At 40.3% G+C, this 20,579-nt stretch overlaps 1 long non-coding RNA gene across 1 annotated transcript; it reads right to left on the bottom strand.

The window, feature by feature from the left end:
- Positions 1–1,174: 1,174 nt before the first annotated feature.
- LOC147137854 (uncharacterized) lies at positions 1,175–4,329 on the bottom strand. The gene is made up of 5 exons (XR_015089335.1): positions 4,237–4,329; positions 3,655–3,730; positions 3,226–3,277; positions 2,881–2,980; positions 1,175–2,570 (listed from the first exon to the last, which is right to left on the bottom strand). It is a non-coding gene; the product is annotated as an uncharacterized LOC147137854 (long non-coding RNA).
- Positions 4,330–20,579: the final 16,250 nt, after the last annotated feature.

Raw genomic sequence — 20,579 nt, 5'->3', positions numbered from 1 at the left:
GACGCTAAGGCGATGATGGTCGGGTCAATGACAACAAATAAATGATTTCATTCATATTTTTTTTAATAGTCAGCTTTCACCTTTCCGCATAATTTTTGCCTTCAGCTCTACATACAATACTGCAGGGAAGGTCAACTGACAGCCCGCGGGCAACTACACTAAGTGACCCCTTGATTATTTATTCATGTATTTAGTTAGTTATTTTTACAAATCCAAAGGATTCTTCAAAAAAACGCTAATAAACATTAATTATAGATTTTCCATGGAAAAATTGTGAAAAAAATTAAAAGTAAACCCGCAAAAAAGAAATAAATGTGAATAAATATTCAAATAAAAGAAAGAAAAAACATCTGCAAATGTGTAAATCTGTGGGTGCCAAACTGTGTATATGCAGTGGTAGACTGAAGTTTTAAGTTGTAATATCACCAGAGCTGGGCAGTCCGTCCCGGGGCTGGACCGGTCCGACCCTCCAGCTTGGCCGGACGCCCGTTTTTGGGGCGGCCGGTTTGGTGGTGGCAAGTTTTGAAAAAGGGCTGGACTAAGCAAGGCCGGTGGTGGATTTTAGTCCGGCCCACTAATCAGCCCTTGTGCATGTGACGTGCTCACAAGGCGGCCAAAAGTTCATCTCAACCTACTCAGCGAAATCGGCAAATGATAAAAATTGTCTCAGAATGCGTCAAATGTGCCACTTCCAACTGTGCGTACTTACTTGCAATGGGCACGTTCGGTCTGCAAAAAAAAGAATAAAACATGTTCGGGCTGGGGCGGCACAGTGATCAACTGGTTAGCATGTCCGCCTCGCAGTTCAGAGGTCGTGGGTTTGATTCCGGCCCCGACCTCCCTGTGTGGAGTTTGCATGTTCACTCATAGAAATATTTAAGCCTAACTTGTAAGATTTATGTAATTTTATTACATGACAAATTCCCATTTATTTTTTTTTAGATAATTTTAACACAAACTTACCAAATAAACCTTATGTGATATATATTCATTAGTGTAATAATGTTTATTTATTTGAAATGCATAATCCTCAATTTTATGTATTTCGTATTAATAAAGTATAATTACTCTAAATGAATAATAATGAGAGTATTTATTTAAAACACATAAAGTATATTGTTTGAATTGCATAATAATCAGGTTACCTATACAAAACAAATAACATATATTTGTTTGAAGTAGATTTTATTTATGCTTTTGTAATAAACCAAATTAATCAAAATACATCACATTTATGTCATTCTTTTACATTCACTACAATCATAATGATGCATTAGAACAATCAGACCGCCTTGTTGATTGAACCAATGTGTAAACATTAAAGAATCCTTTACTAATGTACACATTTTCAGCAGTAAAAAGTTAATATTTTGTTCATCATGAATTAGATAACATTATCTTTCATGTACAGTTAAGACCAAGCCGTGATTGGTTGTTACCTGAGCTCAACACGTGATGTCATTTTTAGTCGACAGCAAATGGTAAAATGTCTTTTTAAAGGTGTTAATTGTACATGCAAAATAAATGTTACCAAATTAAATAAAACACATTTTACTTCTGAAAATTGAAAAAATAGTAAAGTATCCTTTTAAAGCCTCTCAAATATCATCGTCCAAGTATTGAAGCTGTTACAGGACAGAACACATCCTTATGGACCAATTTGAACTCTTTTTGTTAATGCACAAACAAAATTCCATCTTTCTAAAGCGCCTCACGCTTCTCCTCTGTAAAAAGTAAAAGGCTTGTATAATTTTCAGTTGTAAAAAAAATAATTTGCATATAAAGCATGACATGAGGCAAAAAAACAAGTTCAATCAAGCTTTCCAAAATGTCTGAAACAATTCAGCTCAACAGAGCAAAGTCCAAACTATCAGTGCTATAACTTATTAAAGCAACCATAGTAAAATACAATAAATCTTTCTAAAATGTCTGAAACAACTCAGCTCAACAGAGCAAAGTGCAAACTATCAGTGCAATAACTTATTAAAAGCAAACATAGTAACAATAAATATTCACCAAAAATTGTACATCACTTTCAAACTGCACTTTGAAATGAAATAGTGTCTTTAAAGTGTCATTTAGTGATTATTCACAAGTATTCATTCATTTCATTTAGTGAATATTCACAAATTTCCCTGAGGCACCCAACAAGAACTAAGAGATCATTTAACTTGTCTGCGAAAAATAAGCACGAAAGAAAAGTCAGGAACCAGCTGTGTGTGTGCTTATTGCCAACCAAATCACTGGAGCAATTTGATTTTCAGTGCTTGTATTTTTGGAGAAAGGTTTGCTGAGTCCAGGTCCATTATAAGTTTCTGGTACACCTCGAATGTACGCTTAAGGTTTTTTGAATACCTCAAGTTGAGTGCATATATCAGTCCATATAGCATCACGCATACATGGCTGACACTCTGCAGGTTGTGGAGAACTTCCACACCTTCCTGCACAACACCAACGTCAGCAAAGCGTCCATCATCTGGACCATCAGGACCATGACCCTCTGCCCGGACTGTGTAGATGCCCATGGTCTTCTCCCTGATGTCTGCCTCAGCCTCTCTGGATTCAGTGTCCTGGGATATAAACAGAACAGAACGATGGGCTGGATGTCTCTAATCTTGACCACCAAAATCTAAGCAGCTCATCCTTTGGCCAACTGTTAATTTGAAGATATATCTTTAAGGCACTGTATATATGCTTTCATGAGAATGAGATGGATCCAAGTTCAAGCTAACAATGACCTTAACATTGATCACCTTTGAAAAGCCAGGGGGAAAACATGAGATTATAGACATCCTACTCTGAAATTGTGCACTTTTCTCAAGGTGACAACAACAATTAAAAATCTGACAATTATCCCTAAAGTAGTTGGCTTGTTCTCACAGGTTTATGGGTTGACTCTCCACTGAGAGTAAGGTTCTGTGCTTCTCTAAGACGGAGGGATTTCCGGGGAGACTGCTCTTTTCCCAATGAAGCCTTTGACCTGCCATAAATAAAAAATGCAGTTGACATACCAGCAACCAAAAATACACAGATATAAAAATACTGGACCACAAAGTAGTGGAGTGTGACTAACTAACTAACTAACTTACTGTGTGTTCGATATGTGTGACTCAAAAGTTCTACCAGCTTGTGAATGTGCAAGGACAGCCTAGATATACACATGGATATTGGCCTGTCAGGCTACGGTGGAAATGCCTCAGCCTACAATGTTTTAATAACTCGTACCTGGTTGATATTAAACGGTCACACAATTTGCAAGACCACATTCACACAGCACCTGTGGACGAAGACAAAGAATAACAAATCAATAGGGTTATTTGTATAACAAGCTGCCTTTCAGATTGAGTTTATTAGTTTAACAACTTACATGACGTTCCAAAAAAAAGGCACTAAAAAAATCCACCTCCTTTTCAAAGTGCATAATGTACAACAATACTTGAAAAATGTACACTTCCAACCTTGTTTGAGATCAGACATTGTCTGCCTGAGTTTTTTGTATTGTAAATCAAATAACATATGTCTTTAACATGCTTACTCCAAACAATTAAGCAACATATTGTGAACCATTTAAACATTACATGAATTGTGAATTAATAAGAACTACATTTGAACTGTGTTACATTTTGATGTGTACATCTTTTAACCCATACTTACAAGATCTCTGTTGCCACATGGAGGTGAGAAAACTGTACGTGAGGAGAATGAGAAAAATACTCCAAGAGTTGGGTATCTGGGGAAAAAAAAGAATAGAAGTGAGAATAAAAGAGGCATCTAACATTCAGTTTTGTAATCAAAATGATTGCAGTATTTAAATATAGTACTCTATAAAGCAGTCATTCAAGTAACACGAGCTAACCATATTACAGTCCAGATTTTTGACTCAAATTGATTCTTGAACACTTACTTAGTATTCCCGTTGAACAGCTCAGTTTTAGTACGTGAAAATCAATCATTCATGTTAGCTATGAGCTAGCGGTCGCCGTATTGTGAAATGGCTAACTTGTTAGATATGCTAGCGGGGGCTGGCGAGATTGTAAAATGGCTATCTTAACTATGATACTAGCACCTTGCGGAGGCCGGCGCTCACGCGACGTGACCAAGATAAAACTGCCTAAAATCATGTCAAACTGCGAAGATTTGATCAAAAATAAATCGATATTGACACGATGTGAAATAAAGCGCACAATTATGACACATTTTGGAGTAATTATACATAGGATGTCTCAGATTACTTACCATCACATGGACGACTGCGCATACACACAAGGGCCTGATGGCGGTAAGTGTCGAGCATGGTTTCCGGTTCCGGTTCTTTCACTTCTCATAACGTCTATGAAAACCAATCACTTAAATTTTAAATAACATAATCGTGTTTGTTTTACTACCTTGATTATTTAAACGATGTTAGTAAGTATTAAGTGATTAAATTCAATACATTTGAAAATTGATTAAATTAAGCAGATTATAATTAAATGTAATGCATATATTTAGAAAATATCTGTTTTTAAATAAAATCTAATAGATGTAAATGCATAAAACTTAACTTTACCATAAATCATTTCTGTGAGTGAATTCTCCCTGTGCCTGCGTGGGTTTTCTCTGGGTACTCCGGCTTCCGATCATTTTTGTGACTAAAGCTGGAGGGTCCAGGCCGGAAGGGTACCCAGGTCGCGGCAGAAAAGGGTCAAGTGCCCAGCTCTGGATATCACTAATCACCATTAAATATCTAATAGTTGCGCTCACACTAGGTCTTGAACTTGCCCTATGTTACAACGTAGTAGGCCTAATAATTTATTACGACAATGGAATATGCAGGACCAACATAGTACTTCACATTCAAATTTTAAATGAGTTTAGTTTTGTAGAAAAAATGTACAAAATGAGTTCTTGCACTTAATGTTGTTTTGTTACAGCCTTGAATGGTTATTTTTATGCTAGAGAGCCCTTTGCACTGGAAAAAAATTAACAGTATGTGATTATTTTGATGTTTGCCTCAAATCCTTTCTTTGGGTTAAGATAGTGGATCTTCTATACATGCATGGACAAATGTATTTTCAAAAATGAACTATGTCAAGAGCACGTATTTTGTACATACTGTATTTGAAATTGCATTTTTGTCATAGCTGGTTAGGACGTGCATGGTCCTATGTGGCCCCCCAGTATGATAACTTGTTGAAATACTGTGGCCCCCTCCAGCATTTAAGTTGCCTATCTGCAACCCTGCAGTTGTGTTACATGAATGTTTGCTAGAATTCTGTAAGTATAGCGGAGTGGTACCCTTGTGCATACTAGTGATGATGTGGATTTTTTTCTTTTGTGTGTGTGTGTTCAAGTACATTTGTTTTCTCATCTCTCTCTTCATGTTGGCCTGGAATATACAGTACAGAGCAGCTAAATGTTCAATATGCTGCTGTCCCAATTCACCGACTGTAATGAAGATTACACACGCAAAGGCTGATATAGGCTTTCTTGAAGTGATTTATCGGTGATGACAACATAGCTTCCAGTAGCTTTTCAAGTGTCTCTCTCCGTCATTGGAACATGGTGCATTGTAGCATGAAGGAATGTGAATGTATGTGTGTGTGTGTGTGTTTTGTTGTTGGCTGCCATGTGTTTATTGCCTAACACACTGTGTGTAATGTCTGGCACATATGCATGCCTTAATACCTTAATGGTTTATAATCAACTCCACTCAACTCACTTTTATTAATAGAGCACCTTTTTATCTATGTAGATCTGCTGTTTTGGTTCTTAAAAGCATATGAATTGTAACTGTAACTATAACAATATATATATTAGCAATGATTTGCTTCAGTCTTCCATCAATTCTTCCAGGTTTATACTATTGATATATATATATATCGGGGTGTAGTCTGCCTTCGCCCATTGACGGCTGGGATCGGCTACAGCAACTCCCCGCGACCCTATATGGGATAAGCGGTTTGGAAGATGACATGATGACTTAATCGACTAAAAAAAATATTACTCGCTGCTCGAGTGTCTAATAAAGGTATTTTGTTTATTAAAATTCTGTTGTGGTTATATTTTAATGTAAATTGTGTCAGATAAATGAATGAGAAACAGTTGGTGGACCGCTGAGATTGTCAATTTTTTATATGAGAAAAAATTATTTAAAAAATGTCCTCGATGTATTTTTGGTAAATTTCAATTGATTGCGTTTGTGTTGCGCTGTTAGAAAATACAGCAAACGGCAACCCGGAAGTCGAGCTTTTCATCCATGGGGGAATTATGTCAACAAGCTCCACATGAGCTCATTATTTTATTGATTTCGACGGTCTGCTATGTACTACTGCAACACATGATTGATTTAGTTGCCAATTGATATTTTCATTTGTTTATATTAATTTGGGGATCGCATATATTATTTTGTATGTATTACTTTTCTAAAATGCTGCAATATTGTTTGGTGAGTATTTATTTATTTATTTATATTGTGCTTAAGTATTTCTTCCTTTTTGATTTGGTTTAGTACGGCGCATTTCCTGAGTGAAGAAGAAACGAGAAAAAGAGGTGAATTAGAGCGAGGCTGTTCACGTCTGAATAAAGACGCACCAAAACACTGTCCTGCCGTGTCGGTTGTCTTTAGCAAGGAAGACGCCAGAAGAAATACATAAAGTCAAACCTAGATTGTAACCCGCCTCACCACGGCCTCCGAGGATAAGGGAAAAACAACATTTAAAGGTTACACCACCAACAACGTACGTCACGACTATCACCGGGGCAGGGGGAATCAGCCGAGCAATTCATCCTCATCGTCAATATTTTGAAACAGGTATAACGCCTCCTCTACTCTAAAGCTTTTTTTTTTTTTAATATAAATGTATAGATCATGTTGACCTGCAGCCTTTATCAATGCAGCCGCTGGTTGCTACGGAAACCTTAATCACACGATCAAAAAAATTGACGGCATCAAAAGGGGGTTGGGTTAACGCTGATAATAAGGTGCTAAACTGACACCCCTAATATATGTATACGCTGTGATGGGAAAAAAACTAACAGTTGACTAATTTATTGATTGACTGAGTGTGCTGATTTTTGTAAGGCAGACAAAGTCGTGCATAATAAATTTGACACAAAGTCAAGTCAAAGGATTTGTGTCAGTCATGCCAGTCACTTACAAAATCACTTGTGTAAAAAATGTTTTAAAGTTTGGATAATGGATGGACTTTTGTACAGTAACGTATGCGCATTTTGGTGGGTTTAACCTCGACTTTGTTTTTTAAAAGACATTCAGTCTATTCTCCTGTCTCCAAACAAACATTTCTGTAACCCCCTTAATTGTATGTTCACTCACTGGTACCACACAATCAAGCATTTTCTATGCAATATACACCATCATGATATTGAGGGTATTACAAGCATATTAATTATGAGCCACAGTTAAACTCCGTAAGTTACGATCAATAATTACCCAGTTCATTTAACATAGTAAGGTCACGAGTTAAGTACTCAGCATACATTTACGAGAAGAATTAGGCTATGGACTATAAACAGCAAGGTACAACTCCCTTATACCAACATATTTTGTGGAGCTTGACATTTCAAAGTAATACTTACCGACAATATGCTTTAGCTCTTTATGAAAGGAGTTCACGTTTCTAAGACTATTGTTGATGATAATGACAATAACAATATAGACCAAACAGGAGGAGGAGAAATTCCCATACAGTGTCTATCATTTGAATTTGAAGTGGCCTTTTATTGTGGGCAGTCTAAGGCACACCTGTGCACTAATCATGGTGTCGAATCAGTATCTTGATATGGCACACCTGTGAGGTGGGATGGATTATCTTGGCAAAGGAGAAGTGCTCTCTATCACAGATTTAGTCTGGTTTGTGAACAATACTTGAGAGAAATGGTGATATTGTGTATGTGGAAAAGGTTTTAGACCTTTGACTTCATCTCATAAAAAAATGGGAGCAAAAACATAAGTATTATATTTATATTTTTGTTGAGTGTAAAATGCTGCAAGTAAAAATAGAGTGTTTCTCTCAACAGTGTAATAGTGATGGGCATAACAGTTCTTTTCAGTACTAGGATCAGTTCATCAAAAAGAATCGTTCAAAATATTCGTTCACCGAATCCTTCAACTCGCACACCAAAGTTTGAAGGAAAAGCTGGACTCTGATTGGCTGCAGTCGTGCACATTTCCGCCACTGTATCGGATGGTGTAAAAGTGCTCACAGCTCGCAGCTGGTCATCATGATTCTCAATCATATAATCACCCAGCCCTATTTATATAGCCCTACGGAAGGTAATCGACGGCGTGGAGGCTTGTGGGGGGCTGACACATGTGCACGTGTTAAGATTCAAGCCAAGGTAATATTTTCTAGCCACTGTAAGTAACTGGATGCCCATTATGATTAAAGTTCCCAGTTCCTGCTTTACGTAGCTTGTGCTAAAATAAAAGCATAGTTTTCAAAATAAGAGTCTGAACAAATGAACCGAAGGCAGAATGGCTTGTGAGACGTATTCAAAGGAGCTTTATTTTTTTGTTAGAGTTACATAAAATAAAGCCAGGTTTATTTGTTTTTTTGTATTCATGTTTTGTTATTTATATTATTTATTTTCAAGGCATCATATTTATTTTTTTTATCCACTTTTAGTTAAAAAGAAGACAATGACTAAAAATGAAACAAAAAAATTAAAGTAAATGAAGTCAAATGATTTTCATTTAACAAGTAGTTGTGTTAATTCGTATTTTCAGAGAATCACAACAATATGAATGAGGGAATACTCATAGTATCATAAAAAGGTTTGTGGGTTCACAGCCCCAAAAGTTTGGGCACCACTGCTCTAGGGTACACACACATGAAGACAATCTGACAAGCTGTTTTGTCCCGATTTTGCCCCTTTCCAATCAAAGACATCTAACGCCTGACTAGCTTGTTCTTTAAGATTTTTTTTTAATACGATTATCCTTACATGTCTGAGGTGAGTTAAGAGTGGATTTGTCCCGATAATAATGTCCATAACAAGTCAGGCCAACAATCTTAAATATTAGTCTTCAATGTTTACAAACAAAAATCTTCATGTGTGTTGAGAAAAGCCGACTTTACGGCTTTTACGTGACCAGAATCTGTCCTCAAAAAAGCCTGACCAACAAGGAGGTTGCGGTAAATAAAACAAAATATGTCCTACTCAGTCATTTTTTTTTTGTATAAAGGTGGGACATGGGCAGGTATTTTCCAAAGCAAGTATTTTCTTGCCAACATCGCCGTCCTACAACGATCCCGCCTCTGCAACCATCAGCGCATACCACGACGTATCTGCTCGACTGTGTGTTTGTGAGATCACGTGTTCTCTCTTTTCTCTCCATCCCCTCAAAAACTGTGTTCTGCCTATCTGCATTTCAAATAAATATCATAATACAAACAAAAAAAAACGCAGAGAAATTATTTGAAGCCCCACTGTTGCACCAAAAAAATCCACCATTCTGCATGATCACGCAGCTGAACAGGACACCCCCCGCACAAAAAAAAAAAAAAGCGGCCTCATGTACAAATCTTGCCTTGGGCCGTCCTGTTTGGATTGTTTCTCTGCATCTCGCCGTAAGTCAACTGGGATAGGCTTCAGCCAAGTGTGAGGAGGACAAGCGGTATCGAAAAAGGATGGATGGAGGTCATGGAGTGTCTTTGCCCTCCGATTTAAATTATTTTGTCAGGTCTGTTAGGTTGAGGACGAGCCACCATATGATCCACAATTTCAGTTACGAGACATGATCTTTATCTTGGCTAGTAGAATGGCTTTTCTTGTTGAAGCGTATTAACCGTAAACAAATGTACTTCTAAAGTAAAGTGCAATTTCAATTATTCTCACTTTCATAATATAAGATGAATGTTCTAAATTTGATATGTGGGAGGGGGCAAAAGGAAGAGGGAGATGCAATGGATTAAGGGAGAGAACTAAGGGTAAATGTTAGCGCAGCGAGTAAATAGGACAGCAAAATGGGACAGAGTAGAAGGAATACAGGAAAACACTTTACTGGCAGCCCACAGCACATCCACTAGAGCAGTAGAAGAGGAAGCTGTGGAACAATGGAGGGAGGGAGATCTGTGTGCAGAAAGGATTTATGAAAATGTAAGCAGAGCAGCAAAATGTAGATTATGAGAGGGAAAAGATGGAGACTGAGGTAAAAAAGAGAGTGGGTTGTGCAGAGAAGAATCAGGAGAAATTATCAGAAACTGTAGAGTAAAATGAATACAAAATGGAAGTGCTTGGTTCCCAGAGCTGGGCATTCCGTCCCTGGGCCGGACCGGTCGGACCCTCCAGCCCGGCCGGATGCCCATTTTTGGGGCGGAGGGGTGGAGGGTGACAAATTTTAAAAAAGGGCTGGACTAAGCAGAGCCGGTAGTTGATTTTAGTCCGGCCCACTAATCGGCCCTCATGCGTGTGACGTGCTCGCGAGGCGGCCAAAAATCATCTCAGCCTACTCGGTGAAAGGCTTCTTTTTTGGCTTCTTTCTACTCCCGCGTGTGCGCGAGCGAAAACTGCTGTTATAGGGATTATGGTATTGCCTCTCCGCCCCTTCTTGTAATGGTAAGCCCCAGTTGCAGGTGGGAGGCGCGGGTTACGTGATGTGACGATGAGGAAATACAAACATGCTTGATCGCACGTTGCTGTCTCACATGTTGCGATGACATACAGTTTCCCACATGGAGACGGATGAGCCACGCAGCTCGTTGCTGTCGCTGCAAAGTAAACATTACTAAACAAGCTACTCACCCACGTTCCCCCTTAGCCGCCACCTTCCAGATCGTTTTCGCAATAAAATTAAATGGATCGTCTATTCATCCCTTTATGGTTGTAGCAGGCACGATATGCATTGTTGTCGCTGTCTTTTTGAAGCGACGCCCCCCGACTTGTTTCAAAACAATTTGTGTCCACGAGTATATTCAGACGCTAGCACATCAAGGTGGAGTTCATGTACTTTTTCTGGCATTCCCTACTTGTAAATATGCCATTGCAAACCTGCATTGTATAGTGGTTTGCTGGTATGCTTTTATTTCGAAGGCCAGGAAGGAGGGGAAGTGTGCAAAATAAGTAAGTAACTTGACTGCGACTTCTGTCCGTCTGTTGGACCCAAATAATTATACAATACGACAAATCCAACCCCGGGGCTCGCAATGCAAGGAAGCACGCAGTTGTATAAATACTACTGCCGCATTTGAAGCGTGTCCACAGCGGGTTCGAATAGTAAATTAGCCAGCAAATGATCTTTAAAAAGCCTCTGCCGTTAGCGTCTCTCCCGCAGCGACGTCAATCACGTTTTTGTTGTTGTTGTTTTTTTGGGTCGGGGGGGGGCGGAATGGGGCGGGGGCCGACAATGTTTATTAATATGGCCGGAGGGTCGCGGCCGGAAGGGTACCCAGGTCAAGGGCGGAAGGTCGCGGCCGGACCGGCAAAAATGGTCAAGTGCCCAGCTCTGTTGGTTCCTTTTAAAAAGTACAATCTGTATTGGGGATCGTGAGACATGGGGTGAAGGAGAAAGACTGAGTGGCACCTAATATTGTGGAGATTAGATGACAAGATTACAAAGGATGCAGTGTGACTGTTTACAGGCAGTCAATATTTGGGTTATGGTCAAAATTTTGTTTCTGAAACATTTGGAATAACCCACGGACTTGAATACACACATATATCGATAAACACACGGTGTCATTTTTGCTGTAGAGACAGAAAATAACATAAAAACAAGAACCAACGATTCAAATTCAGCATGAAAACAATGCTTTCAAGTTAGACCCGCTTAGCAAGTGGCAATGTAAGATGCCCGCCAGTGGCGAGTAAGCCGCATCGTCTTGCATACAAGTACTTCCTGTACTTAAAAGACCAAGATTCCTTGCGGCTAGAGCAAGCGCGGAGCATAAACCAATGTCTCTTCCAATGGAGGTAATGCGATCATGTTTATAAGACCAAATATTTGGAGTTAGAAATGGGTCTTATTCAGGTTTTTAAAAACCCAATTATGGGCATAGTCGGAGTTTTGCACATGTTTTCATGCTCTTTCAAAACCCCAAAATTGTCAATATTCCAATTTTGAAAGGGTTTATTGACTGCATGTAATTGTAGCCAGCGGTGACAGGAAAACAAGGAAATAAGTGAAGAAGATGCAGTGGACAGTTAAAGGAACAGAGTGATGTTACACAATCAGTCTCACCCACAGCGTGAGCGCGCACACACGAAGACACACCCGCTCACAGTCACACACACCCACAAGGGAACAGAGAGATTAAGTGAATTAAGTGAAGCTCCTTCTATCCAGAGGGGGGCATTTTATCTTCTGCGGGACATCAGTTCTCACACAATAGGCCAACGGCAGAAACGTGTGTCTGGGGCCTGTGTGCAACAATGCATGTACTATGATTCATTTCTGGTGAGCAAAATAATCATAATCCGCCCAATGTATCACCCTTCGATTTTATTCCATGATAATTCACAATGCTTCAACCTAATGCCTTATGCAGCATTACAGCAAAATGGTGTAAAAATGCACTTTAGTTACACTGCATGTGTATGGAGTAAAATAGCAACATGAGACTTTGTCTTGATCTGTCAATTGGTTAGCAGTTTTGGGAAAGTTACTTGAAAAATAAATAAATAAATAAATTACATATTACTAGGCTCTGTCATTTGAAAGTAATTACTTACAACTACATCACTGTCTCTGAATTGTAATGTGTTGCACCATGTCATCAATTTTTACACCTTCATCAAAACGCCAGCATAAACTGTATGCTATTTAAATTGAATCCATTTCATTTTAAACGCGCCTGCGACCCTTGTTGGTTGAGTGGTTTGGATAATGGATGAATGGAATTGTAAATGCATTGATGGCCTTTATATCAAGACAAACACAAAAAACATATTGGCTATTGCAAATGATAAATATTTTATAAGGCTTCATTTAAACATTTCTATTGTATCCACAAAACGAAACAACTATGACTTTTTTTTAATAGGTGAAGTTTGTTTTGTTTTGTTTTGTTTTTTTGTTGGTTTTTTTAATTTAAAAGACAGCTTCAGTCCTGTTATATACATATCAGAGAAAATGGCATTTAGCCAAATGACCTTTTTTTTGTCAAATTTTGGCCAGGTGAAAAAATATCTTAAAAAATAATTACTTTCTAGACATTTAAATATGCAATCCATGCAATTGTGTGTTATGATTAAAACGTTCACACGTGGCAGTATGAGACCTGGTGGTACTGTAAGTGCAACTAAGTCATGTCTGCCATCTAGTGGTCAATGGTGATATTACAACTACAGTATTTATTTTTAAAATTGTGTGTGTTGGGGCATTTTTTTTCCAGGATTTTTTCCCCATTTCCCCTATTTTCCACCAAAACCATACATTTACTACCCTGCAACATTTTTGGGAAGATTTTTGGGGGTTTTCCCTCAAATTGTTTTATTTATTTATTTTTTGATTAATCAATGGGCCACTCAGACTGTAAGTCAAATGCGGCTGCAGGCCACCCGTTGTCCATCCATGCCCTATACTATACTATACTATACTATACTATTTTCTGTGTTAAAGGAAAAATAAAAAGACAATTAGTGTAATGGTAAAACTTTTGTTGCCGCTTGTATGCGGATATTCTGTCATCTTAGAAGCAAAGTTCACATTTTGACACAGTGTTCAAGACAAATGGAACTGACCTATTGTGCTACAAAATGGAAGATTTCATTTTATCTGCATGATAAAGGCTCCCTGCTGACAACGCAGTCACTCTATTAAAAGTTACTGCTCAAGTGGTTGATGAATCACTTCTAATAGTGACTCCTTAATTGCACTCACAGTAAGGAACATTGCGTTATCATTCATTTCCTTTCCCCTGCTCTTCTGAGTTGACATTCTACAACAGGAGCAGTCACATGACTGATTAAACTTTTTGTCAAGCGTTTCCATGATTCTGGTGCTGATTAAGTGTTTGAGATTTGTCGAAATTCTATTCACACCATCGTAATATTTTATTAGCAGTGTCCCATCAAAATGTAAGGCACTGAAATGTGCTTCCCTGCATACTATGCTTGACAATTTATTATGGTGATTGTATCGAACTAAAATGTAGTAGTGTGATCCATCTATAGTAGGTTGAGATGCATCTCCCCCTGATGGTAAGTGTGCTGCCTTGCCCTCACCCATTAGCAGAGCTGGGAATTTTACAAAAAATTGAATGTCAATTATTTGCCATCCACCTGCAGCATGGGTTCCCTACCATCGTCCGTCATCTGCCCTTTTTCCAGGGGAAAAAAAAATGGTACCCGTCTATAATTGTAAACTGCTGTCCATCGGCGAGTCCGATTCACTCATCCCGGAGTGACTGGATTCTTTCTGTTACATCCATCTATGATTGACCCTTAACTAGTGTTGTTCTGATACCGATAGTGGTATCGGGTGGTAACCTGATACCGCATTAAAACGCTGATATCGGATCGGCCGGTATTAACAAATAAAACGCAGATGCCGGTTATCGATACTGGTATCATTATTTGAATGCAGCGCGCAAATTTGAGAGCCGCATGTGGAAGGAAAATACGAGGAGAAGCCTTATCCATTATTAGCGTTATTGGTCATCGGTCTACTTATGTCTAGTTTGGTGAAAAAGAATAAGGACATACATCGCCACATTGGAGGCAGTTGCTTGGGGGTACTTTGATGCTATCAAGAGCCTGCAATTACTTTGGGGGGAGCATGTCGGCTGGATCTTTGTCTCATAGCAAAGTATGTTGCTTTTGTCCCGTCGCAGCTTTTCGAGCTCGAACTTGCTTGCTAACTGCTAACAAAGAGACGAGTTTGTGTAACAACTTATCGCTTAGCAAAATGTTCTATAATGTTCCACTAACGTATATGAAATTTGTATACCTATATAATTAACAGATTAATGTTGAACAGCTGTACGAAGTAAATCTTGAATGAAAAGTAAAAAGAAAACAATAACTGTTATAAAGTCATCAGATCATAACCTTGTATGTTGTGATGGTGTTAAGTGATCACGTTGAAGATTTGACAGCCATTGTGCGCGTCTGCTTTCAACCAACTTCGTTTTTTGCCTCCGGTTAATTTGAATCACTGCCGGTATCACAAACTATAATCTCTAGTTGACCGATTAGAGCAACCATAAACAGCACAGGTGTTAACCATTTTTAGAAACACATCACGGACTTCACATCACTCACTCGATAGCCTGCCCCTCTTTCAACATACAAATGTGACGTCACGCATTGGGGAGTCGGTTAGAATCACTGAATATATTTTAGAAGTACAAATGCTGCACCTTGCTTTATTACAAATGTACATTCATGTGAATGCAGTATGTATCCCATGTCTCACTCTCACAAGCACGAAGAGCTATGAAAATAGGCTGTTTATTCAACATATGTATTTTGTGTGTATATGTTACTACGGATACTTTGCAAGTGATGATTTAAATATGAATAATTTTACATCCAAGTGAGTGCAATTCTTTAGAGTTACAAAAAAAATTGCGCTTATTTTTTATTATTTTTTTCAAACGGTGAGGTATCGGTACAGTATCGGCATCGGCCGATACTGCAGAGCCTGGTAGCGGAATCGGTATCGGGGCCAAAAAGTGGTATCGGAACAACACTACTCTTAACGCATGTCAAGTTGTCTCCATCGCGTAAGTGAATATGACATGCACAAGCTAGCAAATGAGTAAAATAAACAGACGTATTTGGAGAGTTTCTTTGCAATGGGGAAAAGACCCAGTGAGAATCCAACACAAGAGCCTATGTGTTATGACTGGTTGTTTACGTGATGCATCAGTTGCTCTGCAGTTGCTATGGTCCTTTTATGATTTTTCCTTCATGATGTCGCGGGAAGGGGGCCTCAGCAATGCCAGGCCCTCTCCCCGGCACCGCGGCAACTACAGGCTCCCATGCCGGCTCCTCTGCAGTGCAAGGCCCCCTTCCTGGCGCTTCAGCAGATGCAGGCCCCCGTCCTGGCTCTTCAGCACCACCAGGCTCTAACTCTGCCCCGGCAGTGTAAGATCTGCGTCTTCACTTGGATTCTGCTACGACAGGGCAAGCTCTGCGACCTCCTTCCGATCCTGCCACAGCGGCGCAAGGTCTTCAGATGTCCTCTGACTCTGCTCCGGCAGTGCAACCTCTGTGGCTGCCCTTGGTTTCTGCCACGGCCGCGCAAGGCCTTTGGCTGCTCCCTGAATCTGCTCTGGCGGCACAACCTCTGCGGCTCCTCTTGTATTATGCTACGGCGGCACAAGGCCTAAGGCTGCCTTCAACCCCTATGTGGCCCTATGGTCACCCAAGTGACTGGCCCCATCAAGACCCTCTTGTCAGTCCTCCTGGACGCCCACCGGACTGGCCCCGCCAAGATTCTCTCATCTGGCCTCTGGCTCACCCACCAGACGGGTCCTGCCAAGACCCTCTTGTCAGTCCTCCTGGACGCCCACCGGACTGGCCCCACCAAGAACCTTTTGTCTGGCCTTCAGGTCGCCCACCTGACGGGCCCTTTCAAGAACCTCGTTTCTGGCCTTCGGGAGGGCCACTAGATTGTCCTCGCCACGACCCTCTCGTCTGGCCTCCGGGTCGCCCACATGACTGGTCCTGCCAAGACCCTCTCATCTAGCCTCCTGGATGCCCACCGGACTGGTTCCGCCAGTAACCTCTTGTCTGGCCTTCTCCGATCTGTTTTTGATTTTGGTTTTGATTTAGAATGTAGTTTCATATTTTCATCATGATTCTTTTGTAGTACGTGTCTGTTTGGTTAGGTTATTGTGTCCATCTGTGCTTGGTTACCAGATCCCTTGAAGTACTCAATCAACTCCCAATTTGTGTCTTGTCCAGGCATTCCTCGTCTCATCAGTTTATATTTAGGTCCTTGCTTTCCTTCAGTCTTTGTTAGTTTATTGTTTCTGTTGCATTTTTCTTTGCTGTCTAAGTCCAAGTCGCAACCTGTGCTCGTTTAACCCAATCCCTTGTGTTACCTCCCTCTGTACACTTTGTCCCTTGTTCAATGTTGCTCGTTGTGTTGCACATTGTCTTGTCTCTATTTGGTTTATTGTTTTCTTTCAGTCTTTGTTTGTTCATTGTCTTTGTCAGGTCTAACTGCGGTTTGTTTGCTGTCGTGATCCAAGTACAGCTGGTTTCCTAGTGTTTGTTTAGTTACTTTAATTCTTGTTGTTTTATACTTAAGTTTATTTGGTGTTTTTTTTTTGTTTACGTTTTTTCTGTTGTTTTAAATTCTGGGCACCAGGTGGTACCCCTTGGTGGGGGGGGTGGGGGGATGGCTGGCGGGGTTACTGCTATGACTGGTTGTTTACGTGATGTATCAGTTGCTCTGCAGTTGCTATGGACACTATGCCCATGAAAAAAAAGACGGGTATATTTCACAGACAATATCAGAAGACCTACTTGAAATATAGATTTATGGCGACAAGTGATTCCCACGCAGGAAGGAAGCCCGCTCTGCACATAAATATGTGCCATCACTGCAGACTTCAAAACTTTGTCAACAAATGTAAGTGCCTTGGGACTGTCATACTCGGTGGCTAACCGCTTCGCTACGGCTAAAAAAGTCATTCAATATTGATGTAGTAAGTAGTGTGATCCATCTGCAGCAGGATGAGAAGCATCCCCCCCAAACTCCCCGATATGTGGCAGAAAAAAGGTTGTGGACCACTGGTTTAGTGAGTTTGAGCGAATTTTAGGACAGTCAATAGCTGCTTTCTTTACTGAGGAGTAGACAACATTGGCGTCGATACAGGTAATGTAGCATTAGCTGCCTCGATTCTTCTTTAGTATCAGAAATGAAGTCAATCATTGGTTTTATTTTAGACATTGAAGTGTTCGACACTCGGCCGTTCAGCAGCTCTTTTGGGGGCTCCCTATTGCCTACGCGCTTGCAATGCCTCCTGGGTTGGCGCAATTATATCCAGCTGAGCGTGGGCACTCTCCTCTCCAACATGATCCTCAACGCAGATGATCAGTATATATGGATCATGGCCTCGTGTGACGCGTCTGTCACCTCTTAATCACATTCAGAATAAATATTGATTTAGATAATTTTTTCTGTATGTTTTTGTTTAGCAGAGACGAACAACAGTATTTTTTCTGTATATTTTTGTTTAGCGGAGACGGACAACAGTGCTGTTTGACAGCAGGCAGGTGTGGCGAAGTGCAACTTTTATGAGTTTGCACAGTCTCAACTTTTGTCTCTCGGCCATTGGTTTTAAACCTGGTTGTCGTTTTATCACTAGCCACAGTGTATTTAACTAATCAATATTTATTTTTCAGTGTTTGTTTATTCTTGTTTTTTCTGTCATTCATTTTTTTGCAGGACTGGAGGCTCACAGTGGTGGTACTGGTACAAGGGTATCTTTCTGCTGTGCTGTGTGATTTTTCTTGTGTTCTGACCGGATTTTGTGTTGTGCGAGTGTCACTGATTTCCACTTTAAGCACAAAATAAGGGTAACACAAAACTACAATGACAAAATGTTGAAAGAACAAAAACCAGTGATGCTACTCACTAACAAAGTTAGTGGACCAAGTCACAGCGGAAGGAAGGTAGCCGCAGAGCGGACCGAATGGCTATATACAAAAACGGAAACACAAAATCACAGTAGAACTTAAATATACAAACTTTAAGTTCTACTGGAACGACGACCTTGGTTGCAATCGGAACGATGCAGGAATGGCAAGCAGCAAGACAACAGACAAAGTATATTCCGGCACCCTCCTTTGTTTGGAGCTGAACCTCAAAATACCAACTGCTGATTGGAGACAGGTAATCTGACTAACTGTAAGTGTTGCAATTTAGTGACTCCGCCCACACTCAACTAGGGTAGACTGTGGGTGGAGAGAACACATTAACAAGACGCCAAAAACACAGGACAAGACAAATCAAAAGGGCAGCTCATAACGGCATTTTCTTTTTAATCCACAAATGAAACTATGTTGTGAATGTCAGAAACCGCAACTGTGATTGTAACGACAATACAGAATTGTGAACCCCAAAGCAGAACCAAAAGAAATTTGTGCAGATAATTTTATTCATCTAAGGGAACAGGTGAGCAAAAGTTAATCAAAGAAAACTTGAGTTAAACTGAGGTGGATAGGCTGAGCATGATGTGAACGAGATGCAGAAAAAGACTAAAACAGAATAATACAAACGAGTGAAATAAATGTAATAGAAACACAGCAAATACGACAACAAAGGAACTAAGCTGTATGGGGCTACGTTCAGACTGCACTCAATTTGGATTTTTGGGTGAAATCCAAAATTTGACATAACATTAATTGCCACCTCAGTCTGTCTAGTGTGTGAACCAAATGCATCCCCAGAGTGACCTGCATACGCAGAACAAGAGATGATGAGTGTAAAGGAAGAACATTTGGATGCGGATGCAGCAACTCGCGCTTGTGTACTAGCATTGCTCTTTTTATATTCGAAACACTAATTCAAATCTAAAACCTCTCCTTCCATCCACCCATTATCGATACCGCTTATCCTCATAAGGGTCGTGGGGCGTGCTGGAGCCTATCCCAGCTGTCTTCGGGCAGTAGGCAGGGCACACCCTGAATTGGTTGCCAGCAAATCGCAGGGCACACAGACACAAACATCCGCACTCACAATCACACCTAGGGGCAATTTAGAGAGTCCAATCAACTTACCATGCATGTTTTTGGAATGTGGGAGGAAACCGGAGTACCCGGAGAAAACCCATGCAGGCACGGTGAGAACATGCAAACTCCACACAGGGAGGCCGGAGCCGGGATCGAACCCACAACCTCTGAACTGTGAGGCGGACGTGCTAACCAGTCGACCACCGTTCCGCCCCCTCACTGCTTATTTTTCTTGCTTATTTTTTCTTTCCATCGTCCGTCATAACTTGTCATTCCCACTCTGGCTACACAGACTGGTGGCGTCTGTCGCTTTTCAGTTATGTCAAGTCCGATACGTGCGACTTGTCCGTTTAGACAGATACGTGTCCGATCTAGGAACACATGTGAAAGTAACCTGAGTCGGATTTGAAAAAAATAGGAATTAAACCATTCAGGCGGTCATTAAAAAAATCTGATACAGGTCACATATGCATGGGCAAAAAAAATACAATTTGGGTCATAGTTGCCTGCAGTATAAACACAGCCTTAAAGGCCTAGATCGACCAAAACGACGTTGGGCAACAGTGACAGATGCTTACCCCCTGTGGCGTCCGGCCGGCTGTCGGCACGTCACGCTGGAAAAACGCAATGACAGACAGCGATGCTGACCATTAAAGTACCTTCTGCGCATGCATAAGATGTAATACCCTTCCATACCATCGGCGGCGGTAGTCACAATTTCTCATTGTTAGAAAAATCCAACCGGAAAGCTGTTGGTCGGGGGCGGATTATGACAACGTAAACAATGCATTCAGCTATAATCTTTGCTCACGATGAACTCCCACGCGAAGTAAACCATCACGTTCTTTACATGGTTTTGTGAAATACTTAAACTTGCTCTTGTACTTGTAAGAAAATTAAGGCAGGAAAGGCGTACTCACTGTTTTTCCGCATTTGTCCCTTCTCGT

Source organism: Filicampus tigris, chromosome 13 (genome assembly GCF_054856515.1).
Source record: "Filicampus tigris isolate MCC_2025a chromosome 13, RoL_Ftig_1.0, whole genome shotgun sequence".
In the NCBI taxonomy this organism is placed as follows: Eukaryota; Metazoa; Chordata; class Actinopteri; order Syngnathiformes; family Syngnathidae; genus Filicampus; species Filicampus tigris.
This window is presented reverse-complemented; position numbering and strand designations above follow the sequence as displayed.